The sequence below is a fragment of the Mauremys reevesii genome, linkage group 5 (genome assembly GCF_016161935.1).
Source record: "Mauremys reevesii isolate NIE-2019 linkage group 5, ASM1616193v1, whole genome shotgun sequence".
NCBI lineage: Eukaryota > Metazoa > Chordata > Testudines > Geoemydidae > Mauremys > Mauremys reevesii.
In genome coordinates this window covers 21,977,167-22,001,516 of record NC_052627.1, presented here as the reverse complement: position 1 = coordinate 22,001,516, position 24,350 = coordinate 21,977,167, and the positions used below count along the sequence as shown (strand labels likewise).

The window sequence follows — 24,350 nt, the reverse complement described above, 5'->3', positions numbered from 1 at the left end:
GAAGGTATGTATATGCTGAAGTCAAGTCACCGTCTCTTTGATAAACTAAACAGGTTGAGCTCTAAGTGTCTCACTACAAGACACCCCCGCCCCCAAACCCTCAAATAATTGTCAAGACTTTTTTCTACACCCTGTTCAGTTTTTTCCATGTCCTTTTAAAAAATCTGGACACCATAATTGTATTCCAGCATCAGTCTCACCAATGGCATGTACACAGGTGAAATCTCCTCGCTGCTCCCTTGTTTATACGTCACATTAGCTCTTTTCGCAGCAACATCAGACTGGGAGCCTGTGTTGAGCTATCTGCTCTGAGCCCTAAATCTTTTTTCAGTCACTGCTTTCCAGGATTATGTAGGTATGGCCTGTATTCTCTGGTTCTAAGTGTATACATGTGTATTTGGCTGTCATTAAAATGCATTTTGTTTGAATGAGCCCAGCCTATTTAAGCGATCCAGACAGGTCTGTATGACTGCCCTGTCCTCATTATTGTTTACCTTTCGGGCAATCTTCATGTCCACCACATACTTTATCAGCAGTGATTTTTTTTAAATTTATTTATTCTTCCCTGTTTCAATTTGACTTTCCTGCTGTAGGCCAAATTAATCAGTTTCTCCTGAATAGAAAGTATTTCCTGTCTGTGATTGACAAGAGAGCGGGTTTTGCAGAGATGGAATTCCTCTTCCTTCATTTCTTTCTTCCTGCTTTTCTCTTCTATCTGTTACATCTCCTTCCTTTTCCTTGTTGTCTTTCACGTCCCAGAACAGAGAATCCCTTTCCATACGGCTGGAGGACAGCTGCATCTGGATTATTGCATTTAGTTCTGGTAGCACATCACCAGACAGATACTGATAGATTAGAGGGAGTTCAGAGAAGGGAAAAACCAACAATGATATGGGGCTCAGAAGGACTCAGTAATGCTAGAAAGGTTTGAAGAGCAAACTATGTAGAGCTTATCTGTGTGACAGTGGCAAATATTTGAAGGGTGTTAAAACTAAGACTGGAGGGTACAAGGTGGGATAATTAAAAAATAATGGGCTGAAACTACAAAAAATTGTCCATTTATACTGAACATCATGAATAGCCTCTTGGCCTTGAGATATGTTAAGCTGTGGAATAGTCTGGCAAGGGAAGTGGAGTAAATGGCAGATAAGGAATCAGTGCTGGAAGCACACTCAAGCCCAGGGCCAGAAGGCCAACACATTTTTATGCCAAAGGAGAGAGTTTACTTTCTTCCTCTTTGCTCCCTCTTTCTCTTTCAGCTGTCTTGGTTTTCACGCTGCCCTCCTGCCTGCTTACCAACCACACGTTCATTCACAATTTGTACAAAATATACATGTGTGATAAATGGGGCAGAGTTCATTGGCCCAGTACTGGAGAATTATAGTGTTCCAGGGATCAAGAGAACAAACATTTCAGGACAAGTTTCCTGCTCTGACTTTGAAATAGGATGAATATCGGATAACCATGGAACTTAGCTAGATGCCTTGCTTGGCTGTTAGTCCCCACGGAGAAGACATTAGGGCTAATGAATTTCTATCAGCCTCAACCTTATCCTTAAACTAGAGGGCAAATTCCCCACAATTATCAGGGGAAAGAATCAGATACATGTTCTGCTGGGAAAGAGAAGTGGGTGAGAGGGTTGAAATGGTGCCATGGGATATTCCTGTCCATCTGCTGTGTTAGCTAAACAGCTGACTCTTTCTAGCCACCTCCATACCCCGTCTGTATTCACAGAGACGTTTGTTTTCCCAGTAACTCAATGCACAGTAAATCTAGGAGTTTTCCCACAGCCGCCCAAGCCTGATGTCTGCAATTTTTAGAAAACCAGGGAGCAGAGTGATTCTGTGGGACCAGCTTGAGTCAGGTTAGCGTAATTATCTTGATTGATTAGTGGGTAGATAAGAACCCTGGGGATAGTGCAAATCAGGCTCTTGAGCTTAGTGACAACTAACCGCTTTGGGACAGGACCATCTTTTTGTTCTGTTTGTACAGCACCTAGCACAATAGGGGTCTGATCCATGGCCGGGGCTGCTGGGTGTTACAGCAATACAAATAAGTTTCTCCTAGTTTTTCCAGGCCTCCAGCCTGGGCTTACTGAGCCATAACTTTCTGAGCCACTTACCCCTGTGTCTGCTCACGTCCTGCATCCATTCTTGGTCTCCTTTCTGTCCCCTGCCAGCTGCCTGTGAACGTACAATCGAGCCATTTAGAAACCAAACCCAAACATTGGGCTGTCCATATCTTGTAAAAGCTAAACATTGTCTGTACCAAAAATACATGTGGCTGGTCACTAACTCAGGGTAATGACACCCGATGTTTAGTGAACATTGGATGGCATCTGTCCGGTGACACTGTCATTCTTGATCCCCGGCCTCCCTATATCCAGCAGCCAAGAGGGGATAGTATTGTGCAGCAGCATAAATAGGGCCATTCTCAGGGCTGCCTGCTTACCTCTTGCCCGCCCCCCCCCACCATTGGGACCTGTTATAGAGCCGCAGTAGCAGCAAGCACTTCCCCCAGGCCAGCGATGGTTCCTGGTCAATGGCATCTAGTTACGAGGGACTAGTAACTGGCAAGGGACGTGTGAAGCATTTGGTGATAGTCTGCAAGGAGGTTACTCTCTGAAAATAAATCACAGTCTTTGGCTGTTCATAATGGCTGTAAAGTTGCCATATATTTTTCTCACTGCCTCAGGTGAGCATTTGTCCGTGTGTCTGCAGCTTTTCATCTGAGGCCAGTAATTGAGCTCTGAGAGTGGTCTGTTTTCACTCTCTGCCAGGTTCTATTCCAGCAGCCTTGGAAACAAGGAAAAGAAATTTCACACAACCTTGCTTAATTCGCAGCTGTTCTCGAGCAAGATACAGCATGACCTCAGGTCCCTCTTAAGATTTACAGACTAAATGGAAGAGCTGTTTGAATGGAGATCGCTAAAACTACTTGAAAGCGGGGGGGGGGAGAGGAGTATAGATTGACAAGCAATCGTTGGATGTTAGCTGACAAACTAAATACAACTTTGAGGCCATATTAGCAGGGGCGGCTCCAGGCCCCAGCACGCCAAGTGCGTGCTTGGGGCGGCATGCCGCAGGGGGCGCTTTGCCGGTCACCGGAAGGGCGGCAGGCAGGGTGCCTTCGGCGGCATGCCTGCACAGGGTCTGCTGGTCCCACGGCTCCACCAAAGCTGCGGAACCAGCGGACCCTCCGCAGGCACGCCTGCGGGAGGTCCACCGGAGCCGCGGGACCAGCGAGCAGCAGAGCGCCCCCCACGGCATGCCGCCGTGCTTGGGGCGGCGAAATGTGTAGAGCTGCCCCTGCATATTAGTCTCACTTTTGGGACATTTTGGGGCTCATTTGGCCCTCAGAGGACTAAAGAATTTCATGGTAGTTTGAGACTATATCTGGAGAGGGGCTGGTTTTGGGGCTGGCTCAGTGGACTGATGACAGCGTACAGCTTTTCATCTGTAGGTCACCAGTTTGAAATGCAGTCCAGGGTAATGTGGCCAAATAGTGTAACTGAATCATCTGCAGTAAATCGGTGACTGGAGCGCACGTCATATAACCCAGCATCCCGACTGATGCTAATTGTATTCCTTAAGATATTTTACCAGGGGAAATACTTTTCGGTGCTCCCTGAAGGGTGGTCACACCAGTTTAGAATTGAGGCCCATTGTTTGGCCAGTGTTGGGGAATCTTAGGTTGTTGGTGCTATTGGTGGATAATTACTGGAGTCCAGTACTTCACCTCTTATCATAATTAATTCACTATTTAAAAAGAGAAGGGGAAAAAAAAGAGAGAGAAATATATCTGGCATGAATTCCAGAACTGAGAGAGAGAGAATTTATACCTACCATTTTACACTGTAAAAATTTTATACTTTTTTTGAGAGTATTTTTCAGATGGGGATCCTGCCCAAGGCTGGTACAATAATCAATCGTCATTATTTGTTTGCATGGAAAAAAAAGAAAGATATTTCAATTGCAGTGTCAGGCTTATTGGGTCTCCTTTTCCATTGCAGCAGAATTTTATGGGATGCAATAGTCCGGGGAAGGAGGGAGGGTAGGAGATTTTAGTGAAGTAACTTATTTTTTGGCATGCCTATTTTTTTTGTTTTCTCTGTGAATGAGGTACTTCTGGTTTCACTTTGTGTCTGTGCAGAGGTGAATACCCAAGTCGTAGCCAGTGCTCAAGAATTTATCTAACTGTAGCTATTCTGAGAATTTATCAGCAGATAAGTGATAAAAGAGAATGTAATGATCATCCAAGCCTAGATGATAAGTAGATTTAAGACACATGTTGCACAAAGCAAGAGGCATTTCACTGCCTTCCCTCACTGTCACGCTGTCTGGAGTGGCTCACAACTGCGAGTGCTTACCTCAGGCAGACATCCCAATCTGAGGGTATATTGTGTTAGTAGATTTCACCAAGCCAGTAACATAGGTGAACTCCTGGATCACTATACCAGTCTTGCCATGGAGTCACGGGCATTCCCCTTAGAGTCGCCAGTCTATCTTGTCACCCAGACAAACTGAACTTTATGATAAAAAGGTCACTTAAACCCCAAATCATACCACATCAGGTTTCTCCCACTCCCAGGAGACCAGTCACTTACCCTGGATCAATTGGTGCTCCAGGCCTTGCACAAAAGACAACGCTGGCAGCCAGTTCTATAGTAAACTAACTACAGATTTAATAGCTAAAAAAAAAAATGAGTTGAGAGGTTAAAGCAGGTAAAATATATGTACAGATGAGTTACAGTCTATAATATCAAATGGTAGCAGAGATGTAATAATCTGCCAGATTCCCAAAAGTCTCTCAGGGCTACCCAGAATAACTCTGGGGATCTCTGTCTTCTCAGTCAGTTATTCTGCCCTGTTACAGAGATTAAGGATCCGTCTTTGAATCCATATTTATATCTTCTTCTCACAGAAGATAAGGTGACAGTCTCTCTACCCACATAGGTTTTCCCTTTGATGATGATGCATGAGGAAGGCACTTAGACTTTTGAACTGTGACCATATACATAATGGCCACTTGGTGTGAAATGAGCATTTTCCATTAACGTCCTTTAGTCCTTCGTTAGCATTTCACAAGATTTCTTTGATAGGTAATTTTAATTGCAAGGGTATTTACCATGTAAATGTTTGCTATCACATTGTGACAGGAATAAATAAGCTAAAACAATACAAGTAACCTTCCATTAATTTTATGACGGGTAAGCATCCAAAACACTTACACATTTGCAATCGCTTTGATCTAATACGCAAGTGAATAAACTGTGAATAAACATGACCTGGTCATCCATCATCATACTCGCTTCACTGAGGATGAAAAAATAGGGGAAAATTTAGTCTAAAAAAATAAACACATTAATTTTAAATAAAAAGATAATTAGAAGAAGAAAGTAACCAGAAGGAGAGGGGATGGTTCAGAAGGTTGTTAATGGGATATATAGTCTTGTAGACCAAGGTCACGAGTCCAAGTCCATTACAGGTGGTGATTGAAGTTCATTACCATCTGATGCCTTTTTGGATGGAGTATATGTAATGAATTGTAGGCCCAGTTGCAAGTGTACATATTTTCACAGCGCAGACTGGCACAATCATTAGTACCTGTGTTCGTCAGCAGAGAGGCCAAGGATTTGAATGTGTATGGAGAGAGAACTATTTTCTAGTCCCTCTGGATGGCCCCATCAGCCAAGCATTGAGGCACATGGATGGGGGAAGTTTCATTGCCATTGCCTATATTGTAATTGTTCTCTGGATAACTAAAGGGCTGCCCCACGGCTGTCAATCCAGCATCTTTTACCGGTCGAGTATTCAATTCACGTGTTGTTTGTTTTGTTTGTTTAAGAGAAGGATCTGACCACTTTGTTTCATCCAATCAGTCTTATTTTCTCAGGGCTGACATGCAGACAAAGTCAATGTAAGGTCTTTCAGGGGAGACCTTTGAAACCAGTACCCTGTCAGCTCTGTGTGGATATTCAAGATGCAAGGGTAGGGTAGGGATTTTCATGGCTGCATTTGTCTAGAGTGTCCCCTTTTGGGGAGTCAGTGGTAGATTCGTTATTGCCTTCAGGCTCAGACAGAGCTCTGCCACATTGTATATTGTTAGTCCCTGACCCAAAGCCCACTGGAATGAATGAAAAGACTCCCATTGGCTTTGGTTCAGAACCAAGTGCTTTGGTGCCATTCTGGGGTGTAAGATGCTCTTGTGAATGTATAGCTTGGTAACTATTATGCATTCATTTATCATTGCAACAGACATACATCATTTCCACCGGCACAGTAGGGGCCTCACAGACAGGAAGAACTTTACACTCTCTCATCTTGTTTAGAACCTTCCATTTGCCTCTGACATCTTAGTGGCTCCATTTCAGATGTAATAATAAAAAATAATAATACTCAATAGTACGTAGTTCTTATGCTCTGTGCAGTCAGTTTTCAAATAGGCAGAAATGCAAAAGATAGAGAAAAATATCTTGCGTGCAGATGTTGATGGGACTGAACCCAACATGTTCTAAACAGAGCAAATAAAGGAAATATTATCAACGTAAAGAGAGAGAAAAGAGGCTGAGAGATGCAGGTCAGATCTTGCCTTAAGTGAATACTCTCCCTGCAGTTGGATAGTAAACTGGTGTGACTCAAGCGAGCAGGTTTGGCCCTGATGTTTAGTGAGATGCACACTTTGGACTCCGTGCCCTCGAAAGAGTGTTTACCAGGGGTGTAAGGATGCCAGCGAATTGCTTTGATTTTTATCTCCCAGCACTGAAGGCTTCTGAGCTGCAACCATTTGGTTTCCTGCAGAGCGACAATACATCAGATGGCAAGTGGCTTTAGCTTACTGTATTTTATTCTCTTGTTTTCAGGCATGGTGTTGAGGAGTAGGCAATTCACTGAGATTATATTGTACTTTGTACTGTGTCCATTGTCACTGACAGATAGCAGCAAAGCAGAATGAAAATGTGAAGAAACAGGAAACAACTTCCTACGTGGCAGGCAAGAAGAAGGAAGGTGTTTTTAAGAGTTTGGGCTGCAAGCCTCTCAACATTAGCGATGTTTCTTCTAGCCAGCAGGCCAGGGTAAATATGGGGACATCGTGATCACAGATCTGCTTTCTTGAGTTAATCGCACACTTTTGTGAATCTCCATTATTGTAATGGCTGACTAGACTGCATCCTTCTCCTCTGCACACCATTTGGGGTAATTCTTCTGCATTAGGATAATGGTTGTAAACTGTAGTGCATGTGCACTCCTTCGGATAAAAAAATGAACTGCTTTGACACAAGTTATGTCCGCATAAAGCTGCCACCGTTACTATGATACTCATGTGCATGCATATTTGGCTCCTTGCCCCGGCGTTGTACATACTCAGCATGAGTGCTTGTGTTGATGCACAGTACCATGCACCATGGGTAGGTATCCCAGTGTGCAACACACGATTGTTCAATCCGCTGTCTTTTGGGAAATTTGGGCAATGCATGAGGAGGAAGAAACAAGTCACCCAGAAGTGACTGGGAGTCAGGGGTCAAGTTCCCATCATGCAACTTTCTCCATCCCGTAATGCATTCCCTATCCCATAATTTCCACACCTTTTTAAAAAAAAAATCCCACAAACCTATGGGGTCCTCCTCACTGTCCACCATCTCTGATGGAAGAATAGAGCCCGCACAGTTCTGTGCTATTGTTATGAGTGTTGCAAAAACAGGATGCACAATTCTCCGGTATTTGCAGAGCCACAGGAAGAACAGCGGGAAGAACGTGACGATTTCATGGAGGACAGATTGCTGGGGGACATAGATAAAAACCAATTCAGGGTTGTTGGTGGAGATCATGGAGCAGCTGCAGATGGTGGAGCTCCACTTCTGGACCTGAGAAATGAGCATTGACTGGAGATATAGTCTCGTAATGCAGGTTTGGGATGACGACCAGTGGCTGTAGAACTTTTGGATGCAAAAGGCCACATTCCAGGATCTGTGTGCTGAGCTCTCCCCAGTCCTTCCAACAGGGACACCAGAATGAGAGCGGCAGTGACAGTGGAGAAGTGAGTGGTGATCACACCATGGAAGCTTCCAATGCTAAATTGCTACCGGTCAGCGGCAACACATTTTGGAATTGGAAGATCCACAGCAGAGGCAGTCATCATGCAAGTGTGCAGGGCCATTAATTGTCTTCTGCTACACAGGACTGAGACTCTCAGTAACATGCAGGACATAGTGGATGCATTTGCAGCAATGAGGTTCACAAGTTGCGGTGGGGCAATATTTGGCTCATATATCCCTATTTTGGTACTAGCCCAGAGTACATCAACAGAAAGGGCTATTTTTCTATGGTTAAACAAGTGTTGGTGGGATTAAAGTGGGGATGTTTCACAGCCACCACTGATGGCTGGTCAGGGAAGGTGCATGAATCTTGTTCTCTAAGAATACAGGACTGTTCAGGAAGCTGCAAGCAGGGACATTCTTTCCCAACTGGTAGATTACCATTGGTGATATTGTAATGCCCATAGTGATCCTAGGGGAGACAGCCTACCTATTTCTCCCCTGGCTCGTGAACCCATACACTGGCCACCTTGGCAGCACCCAGGAAACTTTCAGCTACCAGTTCAGTAGGTGCAGAACGACAGTTGAATGTGCTTTTGGTAGATTGAAGGGATGCTGGCGTTGTTTACTCACAAGATTGGATCTCTGTGAGAAAAACATCCGAATGGTTATGGCTGCCTGCTGTGTCCTGCATGATATGGCAGGCAAAGGCGGAAAAGTTGCTGCTGGGATGGAGGGCAGAGGTGGAGCAGCTGTCTGAGATTGAATGGCCAGACACAAGGGCTATTAGAAGAGCTCAATATGGTGCTATGCAGCTGAGGGAGGCTGAGCACTTTAACAGCCAGCCGCAGTAATGCAGTGTGGGCTGTATTCTATCTGTCCCTTAAGTTTTTGGGGGTGTTAGGAATTTTGTGGTGCTTGCTGGTACATTTAGGAATATAATACTGTTAATGCTCCTGTCTGGTGACGGTAGCTTTACCTTTATAATTATACTCTGTGTTTGTCACCGTTTCCATGAATTCTGTTGCCCTGCACAGTAATACGTAGCGGGTGCTTTCAGTAGGTGCAGTGGCAAATAGTCCAGATTGAATAGGTTGCTGCCATCATTTATGTTTTTCTCTCTCAGCGGTTTGTTGGGTGTTTTACTTGTGACTCACTATTGGTTTTTATTTATTTATTTTATAAATGCCATTGGAAAAATATAAATTTAGGCAATTTACATTTAAAGAACTGGAAGTGTTTTAGAGACGGATGGTACCTTTTAACTTTCAGGGCATCAGTTCAAATCCAGCCCTGATCAGTAGTGACCAAGAGTAATTATCTTCTCACGTCTATATGAATGTATTGTTGGTCTCAGTCCAGAACCCAGTAGACATGTGTCCACATCATAAAAGCCACCATCCTAATTGGCACAGCCTTAGGAGAGAGAACAAGAATTGTATGGTCATTTCACCTCGAAGGTGATCACTCTGCATTCAGATTAAGACACATTGTCATTGCAGGGTGGGGAAGCTTTTTTATGGCTACTTGCTATTATTGTAGCTGCTCTGTGGAGCCACAGGACTTCAGTTTTCAGTGTCGTCACCTTTCAACTGCACTAAATTTCATGCATCTTTTTTTTTTAAAAAAAAGGTGTTGGGTGGTGCTTTTAGATGTCATCACCATTTTCATCTTTAAAAGAAAGAGGGGAAAAAACGAGGCAGTGCAGTCACTGCTTGTATAATAGGTGGCTTGTTGTGTGCGCACACACGCACTCCTTCAAATAGTATCTACCCCAGAAATGAGCCATAAACATCATGATCCCATGCTGTTGCCAGCACAGAATGCTCGAGGACAGCAACAGTGGTTCGTTGCCTGGTGTGCTTCGCTCCAATAAACACACCAAGGTGGAGAAGCAGACAAAGTTTATTTGAGATCTCAAAGAGCTGGATGCTCGAAGACACACACGTCTCAAATCAAGCACACAGATGCAAGCTGTGTTTCCCTTCTTATACATGATTTCAGCTAGGCATTCTCATTACCCCCACTACTGCCTCCTCCCTCTACTTCCCTCCCATATAGTAGATACATTATATGGCTAGCAATTACACTAAGCAGGTTAAATCATTCTTGACAGCAAACAATTCATCTTGTTAGTAACTTTTCAAGGCTGTTAGCTTGTTTTACTCTCTTTGATTTGTTATTCTGCCTCTCTCAGCCAGACACAAGTAGGCCTCTTTATTATCTCCTGGTGCCAGTGTTGCACTGATAAGGAGCTATTACACATTCCATTCTCAATTCTGGCCTGTGAGGTTGATTAGAGTTTAATATGGAGGTACTCTGGACAAACATAAAATAACTTTGGTTCATTCAGGCCTAATACAAAAAGGCTTCATTAACACCTGTGGTTTTCCACCCTCCTGAGTTACCTAGGGTTATGCCTAATGACACCAACAATGCTGCCTTTGAGAAACCTCATGTGAAATTATTTAATTGAATAGAACATGCAGATAAGTAGTAGGATAAATGTAACAATGTGCAATAAAAAGAAACCAAATAGGGTTTTGCCAACCAATCATGTCCCTGCTAGGCTGGCAATGATACGAATGTAAGTGTAACCTTAACTTATGTAACTGTTGTAGTTGACCAGCTGTTTGTCTCGTCATTGTTTGATTTAGCTATTTTTATAGACTTGTAAACCATTTATCCTATGACTGTTGGGCTTTTTGCAGTGTTCTGTAATGAGCTTGTTTTCTGGCAAGGAATTTTAGGGACCTTGCAAAAGAAAGTGTTGTTTTAACAAGCACTGTAACCTTGGACAGAGAGCATCAGGAATGAGGCTTTCCAGTCAAGACCTGATTGACTAAAAGGCAGAAGTCACAACTTTGCCCATGTGGGGGGCCACAGGCAGAGCTTTACTAGAAAGGCATTGCATTTGCTGACACTACCTCCTGCCAGCATGGGAGCACACGGGGCGGGGGGGGGGGGGTGAAACAGAGATGAGGGAATGCAGGGGGTTTGAGTGGAAAATGGACCCTATTTTCAAAAGAAAATGTTAAACTTTTGCAAAATCGGATCCTTTTTTGTAAACTTAAAATGAAATACAAACGCCTCTAATGTCAAAGTTTTCAGACTTCACTGCAAGCATTTCACAGCCTTAGGCCCCAGTCCTGCAAAGGGATCTGCTGACATGGACCTTCACCAGCACATGGAATCCCATTGGCTTCAATGGAAGAGACTGCATGGGAATAAGCGTCTGCAAAGATGAGTCCTTTTTTGCAAGATGGAGCACAAGTTTGTAGCGTGATACGCTGAGTGTGAGACTGGTACAGTCATCTGTAATCTAGTGCAATATATGAAGATGCTGCAAAGTGACGAGAAGCTGATTTTAACCCATGGAGAATTTTATTTGTTATAGTATAATATTGGCTGCATGAAAGTGAACTTTGGCCCAGATTACCTGCACCCAAAAGGTATATCTCAGAGAACTGCTGAATAGCAAGCAAGTTCTCAGAAGGACTGTGAGACTATGAGCTGGAGCTGCAAGGGACTGTTTCTTGTATTCCACTGGTATGAAGAAAACTGGTATAGCACACAGTGAACAGATTGGAATTTGCTGGAAGATACAGTCTTAAGGCAGAAGTTACACTAGCTTTTAAATTAAAATCAGTTAAGAAGACTTCATTTACCCCTTTCTGGAAAGGGGGTTAATAGGTGGTAATGTTTTCAGATGATACAAAATTACTCAGGATAGTTAAGTCCAAAGCTGACTGTGACGAGTTCCAAAGGGATCTTACATAACTGAGTGACTGGGCAACAAAATGGAAGATGAAATTTAGTGTTGATAAATGCAAAGTAATGCACATTGGACAATATAATCCCAACTATACATACAAAATGCTTGGGTCTAAATTAGCTGTTGCCATTCAAGAAAGAGATCTTGGAGTCATTGTGGATAATTCTCTGAAAATATCTGCTCAATGTGTAGTGGCAGTCAAAAAAGCTAACAGTGTTAGGAACCATTACGAAAGGGATGGATAGCTCAGTGGTTTGAGCATTGGCCTGCTAAACCCAGGGTTGTGAGCTCAATCCTTGAGGGGCCCATTTAGGGATCTGGGGCAAAAATCTGTCTGGGGATTAGTCCTGCTTTGAGCAGGGGTTGGACTAGGCCAGGAGTTGGCAACCTTTCAGAAATGAAGTGCCGAGTGTTCATTTATTCACTCTAATTTAAGGTTTTGCGTGCCAGTAATATGTTTTAACGTTTTTAGACAGTCCCTCTCTCTAAGTCTATAATATATAACTAAACTATTGTTGTATGTAAAGCAAATAATTTTTTTGAATGTTTAAGAAGCGTCATTTAAAAATTAAATTAAAATGCAGAGCCCCCCGGATCCATGGCCAGGACCCAGGCAGCGTGAGTGCCACTGAAAATCAGCTCGTGTGCCGCCTTCGGCACGTGTGCCATAGGTTGCCTATCTCTGGACTAGGCCCTGGTCTACACTATGAGTTTAGGTTGAATTTAGCAGCATTAGATTGATTTAACCGTCCACACGACAAAGCCATTTTTGTTGACTTAAAGGGCTCTTAAAATCGATTTCTGTACTCCTCCCCGATGAGAGGATTAGCGCTGAAATCGACCTTGCTGGGTCAAATTTGGGGTAGTGTGGATGCAATTCAACGGCATTGGCCTCCGGGAGCTATCCCAGAGTGCTCCATTGTGACCACTCTGGACAGCACTCTCAACTCAGATGCACTGGCCAGGTAGACGGGAAAAGCCCCCAAACTTTTGAATTTCATTTCCTGTTTGGCCAGTGTGGCAAGCTCAGAGTTGACCGTGCAGATCTCATCAGCAAAGGTGACCATAGAGTCCCAGAATCGCAAAAGAGCTCCAGCATGGACTGAACGGGAGGTACTGGATCTGATTGCTGTATTGGGAGAGGAATCCGTGCTATCAGAACTCCATTCCACCCCAGAGGACTGCCCAAGCAACAGAAAGCTGTCATTCAATAAGTTTTGAAGTGCAGTATAGCCTTGTTCTTCCCTCCTCCACCCCCACACCCGGTGCTTCCCTTCTCTCCGACCCCTCCCAGGCTACCTTGGCAGTTATCCCCCTATTTGTGTGACAAATTAATAAAGAATGCATGAATTTGAAACAAAAATGACTTTGTTGCCTCTGCAAGTGGTGATCAAAGCGGGGGGAGAGGGCCGTAGGCTTACAGGGAAGTAGAGTGAACCAAGGGGGTGGGTTTTCATCAAGGAGAAACAAACAGAACTTTCACACCGTAGCCTGGCCAGTCATGAAACTGGTTTTCAAAGCTTCTCTGATGCGCAGCGCGCCCTGCTGTGCTCTTCTAACCGCCCTAGTGTCTGGCTGCGTGTAATCAGCGGCCAGGCGATTTGCCTCAACCTCCCACCCCACCATAAACGACTTCCCCCTTACTCTCACAGATATTGTGGAGCACACAGCAAGCAGTAATAACAATGGGAATATTGGTTTCGCTGAGGTCTAACCGAGTCAGTAAACTGCGCCAGCGTGCTTTTAAACATCCAAATGCACATTCTACCACCATTCTGCACTTGCTCAGCCTATAGTTGAACTGCTCCTTACTACTGTCCAGTCTTCATGAACCATGGGAGCAAGGGATAGGCTGGGGCAGGTGTGACTGCGCAGTGCTGCTGGCTGGAAGAGCAGCCTGAGGCAGAAGCCTCCAGCTCGCATGATATTCCAGGCAGCACTGAATCTCCATGAGACGAAACTTAAAGAGAATGACCTAGAGTCACTCTCATTTATGTTCAGGCGCCCCTGACCGACCTCACCGAGGTGTGCCAGGAGCACCCAGGAGACGATGACGGCTAGTAGTTATACTGCACTGTCTGCTGCCGTGAAGGTAAGGAGCTGCTGCTATGTAGCAATGCAGCACCGAGTCTGCCAGCAGCACCCAGAAGACGTACGTTGACAGTAAGCTGAGCAGGCTCCATGCTTGCCATGGTATGTCATCTGCACGGGTAACCCAGGAAAAAAGGCGAGAAAGGATTGTTCGCTGTTGCTTTCACAGAGGGAGGGAGAGAGGGAGGGGGGCCTGACGACATGTACTCAAAACCACCCGCAACAATGTTTTTGCCCCATCAGGCACTGGGAGCTCAACCCAGAATTCCAATGGGTGGTGGAGACTGCGGGAACTGTGGGATAGCTATCCACAGTGCAACGCTCTGAAAGTCGACGCTAGCCTCGGTACTGTGGACGCATTCCGCCGACTTAATGCACTTAGTGGGGACACACACAATCGACTATATAGAATTGATTTCTAAAAAATCGACTTCTGTAAAACTGACTTAATTTCATAGTGTAGACATACCCTAGATAATCTTCTGAGGTCACTTCCAACCCTGATATTCTATGATTCTAAGACAGCAAATATCATAATGCCACTATGTAAAGCCATGGAACACGCACACCTTGAATACTGCATCCAGTTTTGGTCACCCCATCTCAAAAAAGGTATATTAGAATTGGAAAAGGTACAGAAGGGCAACAAAAATTATTAGGGGTATGGAACAGCTTCCATAGGAGGAGAGATTCGAAAGACTGGGACTGTTCAGGTTAGAAAAGAGGCCACTAATGGGGAATATGATAGAGATCTATGAAATCATGAATGATGTGGAGAAAGTGAATAAGGAAGTGGTATTTACTCCTTCACATAACACAAGAACCAGGGGTCACCCAATAGAATTAATAGACAGATTTAAGACCAACATAAGGAAGCACTTCTACACACAATGTACAGTCAACCTGTGGAACTCCTTGCCTGGGGATGTTGTGAAGGCTAAAGTATAAAAGTGTTCAGAAAAGAGTTAGATAGGTTCATGGAGGATAGGTCCATCAATGGCTATTAGCCAAGATGGTCAGGTATGCAACCCCATGCTCTGGATGTCCATAAATCTCTGACTGCCAGAGGTGAGACTGGATGACAGTGGATGGATCACTCAATCAATTGCCCTGTTCTGTTCATTCCTTCTGAAGCATCTGGCACTGGCCACGGTCTTACACACAGTTTTTGAACTGCTATGACTGTATCAGTTTAGGAACTGATCTAGTTAAAGAGGCACAACCCTCTAACGTGAGTGCAGTTATAGGTGCTTATATCCGTACTGATTGTACAGATATTACTGCCTCCCAACTAGGGGTTGTACAGCTTTGACTATATCAATTTCTAAACAGACATAGCCAGAGCAGTACAAATCAAGGGCACTTGATGCCACATAGGAAACACTAGGCATGTTGCAGCGGGAGGCCATAGTACAGCAGCTAACACCTAAACAAACTCCGAGCACTCAGCGTATGGTCTGTAGGAACTGCTACAACTGTGGGAAAATTGGAATTTGAAATAAACGAAGTTGTATTGCGACTGGTCTACTGGGGTTAATCAGTTACAGAATGTCTTTCTGTTCACTTTGGATCAGGCCCCTAGCGTATTGTGCGATTTGCTAGGGATCCCTTAAACCATTCTTTCATTAGCATTGAGGATGGCAGAATCAAGTGAGTTTTCTCACATTGTATTTGTACACTGAGACACAATTTCATGATTTGTGTCTAATAGGGAGCTACTGGTTGCAGCTCTGTAATTCAGGTTGTGTTCTGAAATGGGCTTAAGGGGGGCATAAATTCCTGTTTTTCTTGATGTGAAATTTCCCATAATGTTAGTTTTTGTGTTTGAATTTTTTGTGGTGTTTTTGTTTGGTTTTGTGTAATAGATTTTTAATAGAAAATATTTTAAATTGCCTTCTGGCTAAAATCTGTCAAGTTTCTGCGGCTTTATTATTAATGTCTGTAGTTGAGGGGTCCAGAGGAAGGTGGCGAGCACTATGGGGGGGGGATGGGATGTGGGTACAGAGGAATGTGAAAAGCAGGCATGTGGAAATGGGCAGTAGGTACAGGAGGATGTGGTGGGGTACAGGAGAGAGCCTGAGGAAACAGGGGAATAGACTTCATAGGGACTATTCCCATGATTAAAGTTAAGCATGTGCGTAAGTGCTTTGCTGGTTTGGAGCCAGAGTGCTCAGCCCCTTACAGAATTACGGTCTTCCTGGGCAGTGGGAGTCAGGGAGAGAACTCAGCTGTCATAAAAACATGTTTCTACCACGAATGCTAAAGCTACTCTGGAAAAATGTCTGTAGCCTTCAGAGTGATTGGTAAGCACTCCCTTTGAGCCAGAATGGGAGTATTGTGTTCTCACATGCTTTGTTCCCAGCATTTTGCCCTTGGTTTCTCACCTGTTTTTTCGCATGCTTACTACCATTACAAAGAAAGCACGAGTACACGCTGACATTTTTCTGTAGCAATTTCCCCCAGTTGTTCCTCTCGGGTTCATAACCTATTCCTTTCCTCTCTAGCACGTCTGAGTATCCTGTCATGGCAGTGGCATCAGCAAATTGTTAGATGCTGCAAAGTGCAGCTCTTTATTCAGACGTTGGGGGAGGAGGAGCAAGAGAGGGGTTTTGTGAGGGGGCTGTTGGTGATTTTTTTTGTCATTTTGTGTCAAAGGCACTTACAGTGCTAGACTGGTGCTTGGTGTTTTGTTTTTGTTGGATGTTTGCAGGCAGGGTGTTGGGTTTTATTTGGTGAGGATGGGTCTTTTGTATACTAAAAATTATTGGGCCAGATCCTTGGTGTATCTTGGCAGAGCTCCATTAACCTCCATGGAGCTATCCCAATTTATACCAGATGAGGATCTGGTCAATAGAGAGCAACAAAAGTCAGGACATTCACGTTTCCTCTGATTTTAATGCTCCTCTCAGATCATAACACCTTGTGTTGCTGTATCGCCTGACCATTACAATTAGATAAATCTCCGATTTAACCCTCTTCTAGATGTTTGGTTTTTTTTTTATGGTGTATGCTCTAAACCAGAGGTGGGCAAACTACGGCCTGCGGGAGCCTCCTGCCCGGCCCCTGAGCTCCTAGCCTGGGAGGCTAGCCCCCGGCCCCTCCCCTGCTTTTCCCCCACAGCCTCAGCTCACTGTGCCGCCGGCGCAATGCTCTGGGCAGTGGGGCTGCGAGCTCTTGCCAGGCAGCGCAGAGAGCCGCAGCCTGACCCGGTGCTCTGTGCTGTGCGCTGGCTCCAGCCGGGCGGCGCGGCTGCCTGTCCTGGTGCTCCGGGCCGCCAGCCACCAGTGATCCAGGCAGCGTGGTAAGGGTCAGGGAGCAGGGGGGTTGGATAGAGGACAGGGGAGTTCAGGGGGGTGGTCAGGAGGTGAGGGGGTGGATAGGGGTCGGGGCAGTCAGAGGGCGGAGAACGGGGAGTTGAATGGGGACAGGGGTCCGGGGAGGGGCAGTCAGGAAGGAGGGGAGGTTGGATGGGGCAGCGGGGGGCAGTCAGGGGACAGGGAGAAGGGGTGGTTGGATGGGGCAGGGGTCCTGGGGGGGCCATCAGGAATTGAGGAGGGGTTGGATGGGACGGCGGGGGGCAGTCAGAGGTGGGAGTCCGGGGGCAGTCAGGGGACAGGGAGTAATGTCTACACATCAGCACTAATAACAGCTGTGTTCCCATGTGCATAAGGGAAATGGAGCTTTAAATAATTCTTTTGGAAAGCTATACCCACTTTCCCTACAAAGCACATGAAACACAGGGAAGCCAAGTGCATCCCATAGTATCATCCAGCACCTTCCCATAATGGTAGCATAGATTGAGATCTCATTTTGAGCATCTTAATTCCTTTCTTTCAACTATGTATCCCAAACCAGGCAGGATGATAGAAGTCCTGATTATCTCTAGTTAAAATAATTCCTTTCAAGCTATTTTAACTTCTCATTTGTAGTGAGCTGTCATTTGTCCCTACTTCTCTCAGTCTCTCATTCATAGTGACAGATCTAGGTCCCTCAGATACCACAAGAAAATAAACTACAACCTATTAATAGAAGCCCCTGGAGAAAAAAACCAAAACAAACGCTCCTATGCTAAGACCATGAAATTACAGCACTCCCATGGAAAGACTGAAGTGGAAATAAAAGTCTTGGTATTAGAGACATGTATGTATGAAGTTAAATATCAAAACTGGTGCTCTGTGGTTCACATTTTCAGTACTCCACAGCAAATTGTAGAACATCTGTGTCTTCTCCAAAATCAAAAGGCCAGAGGGAAGGCTGATGTTGCTACTGGGGCAGAGTACATGTTGTGTCAACTCCTTGCAGTTTCATTGTGATTCTTGTTATAGTTTGCTTTTTCTGAAAGCCCCAGCTCCTGGAGTCATGTGATGAGATCAGAATCTCAGCTTTCATTTGAAAAGTTTCTGTCCCTCATGTTTACAAAGAAAGGCTTGAAAATGTAAACCCTAAAGACTCGAAAAACAGACCACAAATAAAAAAATTGAATTCTTTTTATTTACTATTTTAAATCTTATGACTTAAGTCAATTTCATGATTTTTTTGGAGGCCTAGCTCATGACTTTTGAACTTTGGGGTTTGGCAGTGCTGACAATGTTAACTAATCTTTGGCATACTTCCACATGTTTGGGGGTTATTTGTAAAGTGAAGCCTTAGCTTGCAATTCTCAGGCTTTAACATTTGCAGGATTTTTGTTTTTTGACAATAGAGGAAATTATAACATTGTTTTAAAAGGGGGATATGCTGAAATAAGTGGTAGATTCTATCCACCTTGACTTGAAGTTAACAAAGCTGTTTGCCTGGGAAATCCCTTAGATTTTAAAAAAGACATGCAAACCACACAGGGATTCTGTCTGCCCATACAAGCCAGGTATGGACTCTGGCAGGCTTTCAAAACTTTTTTTGTTATTTGTCTCAAGATGTCCAGGAAAATTTCAGCCTGTGATAAGATATGACATGACATTTTCAGGTGGATTGATTTTGATTGAAAGAAATGAGGAGGGTTTGGTGTTGAAAATCCATGTTTATTACTGGGAACTAACACCTCTTCCTAATAAAATTACATTTAAGATGATTTCTCCAGGTCAAACACTGAACACGTTTCACCTGAGCAATTTCATAGCGATTTCAATTTGTCTTGGCGAGTTTTCCTTCCTAATATTGGGTTTTATTTTCATATTTCCTCCAGTGGCTGTTTGCTTGCCATAGGTTTTGTTTGTCAGTTTGAATTTTTTACTGCAGTGCCAGTCGAACAGTCTACATATAGTTCATTCAAGGATCCCAGGGTCAACCTGTGCTTGCAAAGCAGTAACAGAGAGAACTTCCACAGTTCATTTGGTCTCCTTTACATAAAGTTTCTCTTTGCTTCTGATTTTGAACTGTCATACTATAGTTCCTGTTGGCTTGTTATTCTCTGACAATATAAATAGCTTGTCAAATTCTGCTTTCGTTTACACTTTGCACGCCCATTGGCGTTAGTGGGGTTTCACCAGAGTAACTGAGAGCATGTCAACACTGCAATAAAAAACCCGCGGTGCCGAGGGCTTGTCCACATTACCCGCTGGATCGATGGGCAGCGATCGATCCAGCAGGGGTTGATTTATGGCATCTAGTCTAGATGCAATAAATCGACTGCCGTGCGCTCTCCCGTCGACTCCGGTACTCCAACAGGGTGAGAGGTGCGGGCAGTCGACGGGAGAGCATCAGCCATCAACTTACCGCAGTGAAGCCACCATGGTAAGTAGATCTAAGTACGTCATGTAGCTGAAGTTGCGTAACATAGATCGATTTTCCTCCCCCTCCCCCACAGCGTAGACCAGGCCTGAGTCTCAGAGCCCAGGTCAGATGACACGGGCTTCCAGGACTCGGGCTACAGGGCTAAAAAATGCAATGTAGACATTCAGGCTCAGGTTGGAGCCTGAGCTCTGAGACCGCACAAGGGTCAGGGTCTCGGAGCCCGGGCTCCAGCCCAAGCCCAAATGTCTACACTGCAATTTTAAAGCCCCACAGCTATAAAGCCATGAACCTGAGTCCACTGACCTAGGCCAGCCGAAGCTTTGTCATTTATCATAGTATAGGCGTACCCTGAGTGGAGAATTTGACCCTTGCCTAAATTACATGGCAAAATAGTTCCCCATTGTTTTAATTAGTCTTTCCTTATAAATTAGTTCATTGATATCTGTTGTCATTCTAGCAGATGATTGTGGCTCCCCTTCAAGATCCTCCTTTCTGCTCTTGAGTGCCTAGAAACAGAAAAGACACAGTGTTGTACAAGTGGTCTCCTCAGTACTGTCTATAGAAATAATACCACTGCCTGCCATATGCAGCTGGAGCAGCGAAGTGATCATCACTCTGGGTAGGCTGTGGTGAGTGTCAGCGTTCCTATATAGCCTTTGTTACAATAGATGGAGAGCAGCCAGTTTGACAGATCACAGAGGGCCAGATTCTGCTTCTGGCCTTCACCTACTCCTTCAGCAGTTCCACAGATGTCAGCAGAACGACTTGAGGGGTAAGGTACTGTTTGACCACCTGGCCTATTAGAAAAGGGCCAGATTGTGGATCCATAATTCATTTCGGGGAGCACTTCTTCACAGGACTATTCTTATTGACTTCCCTGGAACTATTCCCATGAACAAGTGCTCACGAACATGAATCAAGTCTCCACAACCTGAGCCTAATTAAATGTATTTAATGTTCTGAGGTTAAGTGAAATGTCTGTGTTAAGTTCTCTTACCCCATTGACGTCAACAAGGCGTCCTGGAGGTAACTGAGGTCAGGATCTTGTCCCTCTGCAGTGGCTATCCCTGGGATAGGCCGTAGAGTATAGTTTTAGTGATCACCACTTGAGGGGTCATTTGAATGAATAGAATAAAACCATTTTTCCCATGCTATTTTTTTATAGGTGCTAGTGTATTTGCACTTCACCTTTGCAGATTCCCTGGGAATTTGCTTGTATGCTTCATTCAGAAGCAATTCCTTTGATGGTTTCAAAGATAGGAAGGAATCTCACCTTTTTGGAGGGAAGTCCTCAGCTGAACATAAAAACATAAGAATGGCCATACTGGGTCAGACCAAAGGTCTATCCAGCCCAGTATCCTGTCCACCAACGGTGGCCAATGCCAGGTGTCCCAGAGGGAGTGAACCTAACAGGTAATGATCAAGTGATCTCTCTCCTGCCGTCCATCTCCACCCTCTGACAAACAGAGGCCAAGGACACCATTCCTTACCCATCCTGGCTAATATCCATAAGTGGACTTAACCCCCATGAATTTATCTAGTTCTCTTTTAAACCTTATGTAGTCCTAGCCTTCACAACCTCCTCAGGCAAGGAGTTCCACAGGTTGACTGTGCGCTGTGTGAAGAACTTCCTTTTATTTATTTTAAACCTGCTGCTCATTAATTTCATTTGGTGGCCCCTAGTTCTTATATTATGGGAACAAGTAAATAACTTTTCCTTATTCACTTTCTCTACACCACTCATGATTTTATATACCTCTATCATATCACCCTTTAGTCTCCTCTTTTCCAAGCTGAAAAGTCCTAGCCTCTTTAATCTCTCCTCATATGGGACTCCGTTCCAAACTCCTAATCATTTTAGTTGCCCTTTTCTGAACTTTTTCTAATGTCAGTATATCTTTTTTTGAGATGAGACCACATCTGTAGGCAGTATTCAAGATGTGGGCGTACCATGGATTTATATAAGGGGAATAAGATATTCTCCGTCTTATTCTCTATCCCCTTTTTAATGATTCCTAACATCCTGTTTGCTTTTTTGACTGCCACTGCACACTGCATGGACGTCTCCAGAGAACTATCCATGATGACTCCAAGATCTCTTACCTGATTAGTTGTAGCTAATGGCACTTGTGGGAGTGCCAGACAGAGCCTATTACATAAAACCTGATAGACCTACCTTAGCATGAAGAAGCTTATTAGAACCTGCTATCTCGGCAACATTCAGATTTTGCTTCTCTACAAGTGTTTGATTTTGGGAAGTTCACGCTTTTTCACAGATTGAATATAGGGATGCATCCAACATACCCTTCAAAACAGGGGTGGACCAAACTGATCATTCTGCCAAGTTTCCGTGTGTGTGTGTGTGTGTGTGTGTGGACATCCAGTAGGCAAATACATAAGGATTAGGAGATGAGAAATATTTATACAAGTTAGGAAAGAGCTCATAATTCACGTGGAAGCGTGTGCAGAAGAGCTACAAGTGAGTTATACCCAACAAGTGAAAATATTTATACAAGCTGCTAACATTTTATTTTATGTAATATTCTACAGAGTTTACTTTTCAGTGTCCAGAAATATGTATCTGCATATGTGTGGTCCATCCCTCAGTAGCTCACTGGCAGTCTCTATGGCCATTTTATGATCAGTACCAGCAGAAACGTGAATTGCCAGTAGCATTTGGCAGGATGGACCAAACCCTCACGTGCTGCAAAATAAGTGAATAATTTAGTCATATGAACACACCAGGGACCAGATTATTCTCCCCACAACACAGGGGACAGGAAACTCCTTGTGAATCCCTGATTATCCACTTCTCTGTATTCCTGTTTCAGGGTTTGTGCTCCACTCAAGTGTCCTAACACGAGTCCTGATAAGAAAGAACAATGGAGTGTATGTAATATCTGGTTGCGGTTTTTAGGTACTGTATCAATTTTAAAAAATAACTTATCCTAACTTTTGGAAACCACGGCTATGGGGTCATATCTCGCTCTAGTGAGAAGGTTTAGGGATCCGAATCTCAGCAGATTAGTTTTCAATAACATGCCATGCTCCCAAAATTTTGCATCTCAGCATTGCCTGTCACTGAAAAGAGTTTCTCTCTCTCTCTCTCCTTTCTTCCTTTCTTCCTTCCTTCCACCAGCAAGTCACCTAACAAAATCTGAGTAGCTGAAAGGAGTGGTCCTGCTTCTGACTCCACCAGCTTTACTCTGTTATGACTTCATTTACTCTGGTGTCAAAAGAGAATCCAGCCCAATGGGTGCAGCCTGTCTGGTGTGCTAATGATCAAATCATGAGGCCGGACTGCTTAAATCCAGCCTTTTCTTTGTTAATTTTCACTGGGTCTGCAAGAGGAGATGGCAAGTACATTTGTTTGCTTCATAGACCTGGGGAACCTCTGTGTAACCTCTGGGTTCTTCAGTCAGAGATGCTAATTGTGATTCTTAGAGAGCAGTGACCCTCTTTCAGCAGCCTTGGAGTATGCGGTTAGGCTCTATCCTGCTCTCCAGAGTCTCTAACTCTCCTAGCCAGACTCACATACTCTCCGTAGCAATTAAGGCATTGAACACCACCGGGGGACTCCCCTTTAGCACGACTAGGGAGTTCTCCCAGCCCCCATCAGTGTAATGTTAGGGCAGGTTCTTCATCCGCTCAGCTGGAGAAGAGCTGTAAAAGGTCATGGGCTGTAGTTTTTCATTCTCATACAAATCTATTCCTGAGGTCAGCCAGGGAATGTTGCATGCAGGAATGTCCATGTTGCCGTAGCTGGATCTGTATCCGACATTCATGCTGAAACGTATTGTCCTGAAATGTAGATTTTTTACAAAGGTTTTGGAGCTCCCCTGCAACCGTCATGAGCTCAGGGACTGTGTGGATGTCTGTTTTATCTGCCACTGACTCCCTTGATATCGGTCATATTTGGAAGGGGAAGGAGGAGGGAAGCAGAACATTGGACGGGGAGTTGCCAAACCTGCCCATTCCCCAGTGCACAGCCACTAAGGACGATTACTGCTGTCTAAAGCGGGGATAACTTTCATTGTATGCACCGTGATGGCTACTGGCTTTATAACAGCTGAGAAATGAGGACTTGTGGCCTCACCCAAGGAGGTTTTTGTGACTTTTTTTATATAAACTCCCCACTTCCTGCTGAGCTCATCAGAAGTTGTCCTTGGAGCAGTTTGGTGAATTTGTATGGGCTTCCGCAGCAAGATCCCTGTTCAGAAGTTCAGTCGCCGATGGGACCAATATCCATGGTATTTTAGGGCTGGCTTAGCCGAGGACATTTCTGGTCGGGTAGAGCCCAAAGGCACGTCAGCTTAGAGATAACAGAGTTCAGACTATTCGTTATGAATATCTGGAGGGCATCAAGTTAATGAATTCATAATGAGTCACCATGTTTTCCTATGCGCAAAACTAGGTTTGCTGTATTCATTTCAAGTTTGTTTTCATTAAACCCCTGGGACCTGCTTCTCCTCTCTCTCTCAATGCACTGCATGTCAGGGGGAGTTTTACTGAGGTCCGTGGCAGAGTTTCACCAGTACAAGTCTGGTGTAAAATGAGGAGAGAATGAGCCCTTTTGTTGAAAAGGGCAGTGTCTGTTGGTGCACATTTACATTGCTGGCATCAGTATCCCCACTTCACAGATGGCAAAATTGAGTCCCAGAGTGGTGATATGACTTGTCCAAGGCCATCTAGCAGGCCAGTGGCAGAGATGGAAATATA

General features: G+C 44.4%; 1 protein-coding gene across 4 annotated transcripts in view; it reads left to right on the top strand.

Moving 5' to 3' along the window:
- GPRIN3 (GPRIN family member 3) overlaps positions 1 to 24,350 on the top strand; it is a 67,615-nt gene that overhangs the window by 29,041 nt on the left and 14,224 nt on the right. For 3 of the 4 annotated variants that reach the window (XR_005599657.1, XM_039542095.1, XM_039542094.1), the window contains exons 2-3: positions 20,089 to 20,260; positions 22,463 to 22,548. The exons of the other annotated variant lie outside the window; for it this stretch is intronic. The gene's annotated coding sequence lies outside the window, so the exon portion shown is untranslated. The remainder of the gene's footprint in view (positions 1 to 20,088; positions 20,261 to 22,462; positions 22,549 to 24,350) is intronic. 4 annotated transcript variants of the gene reach the window in all.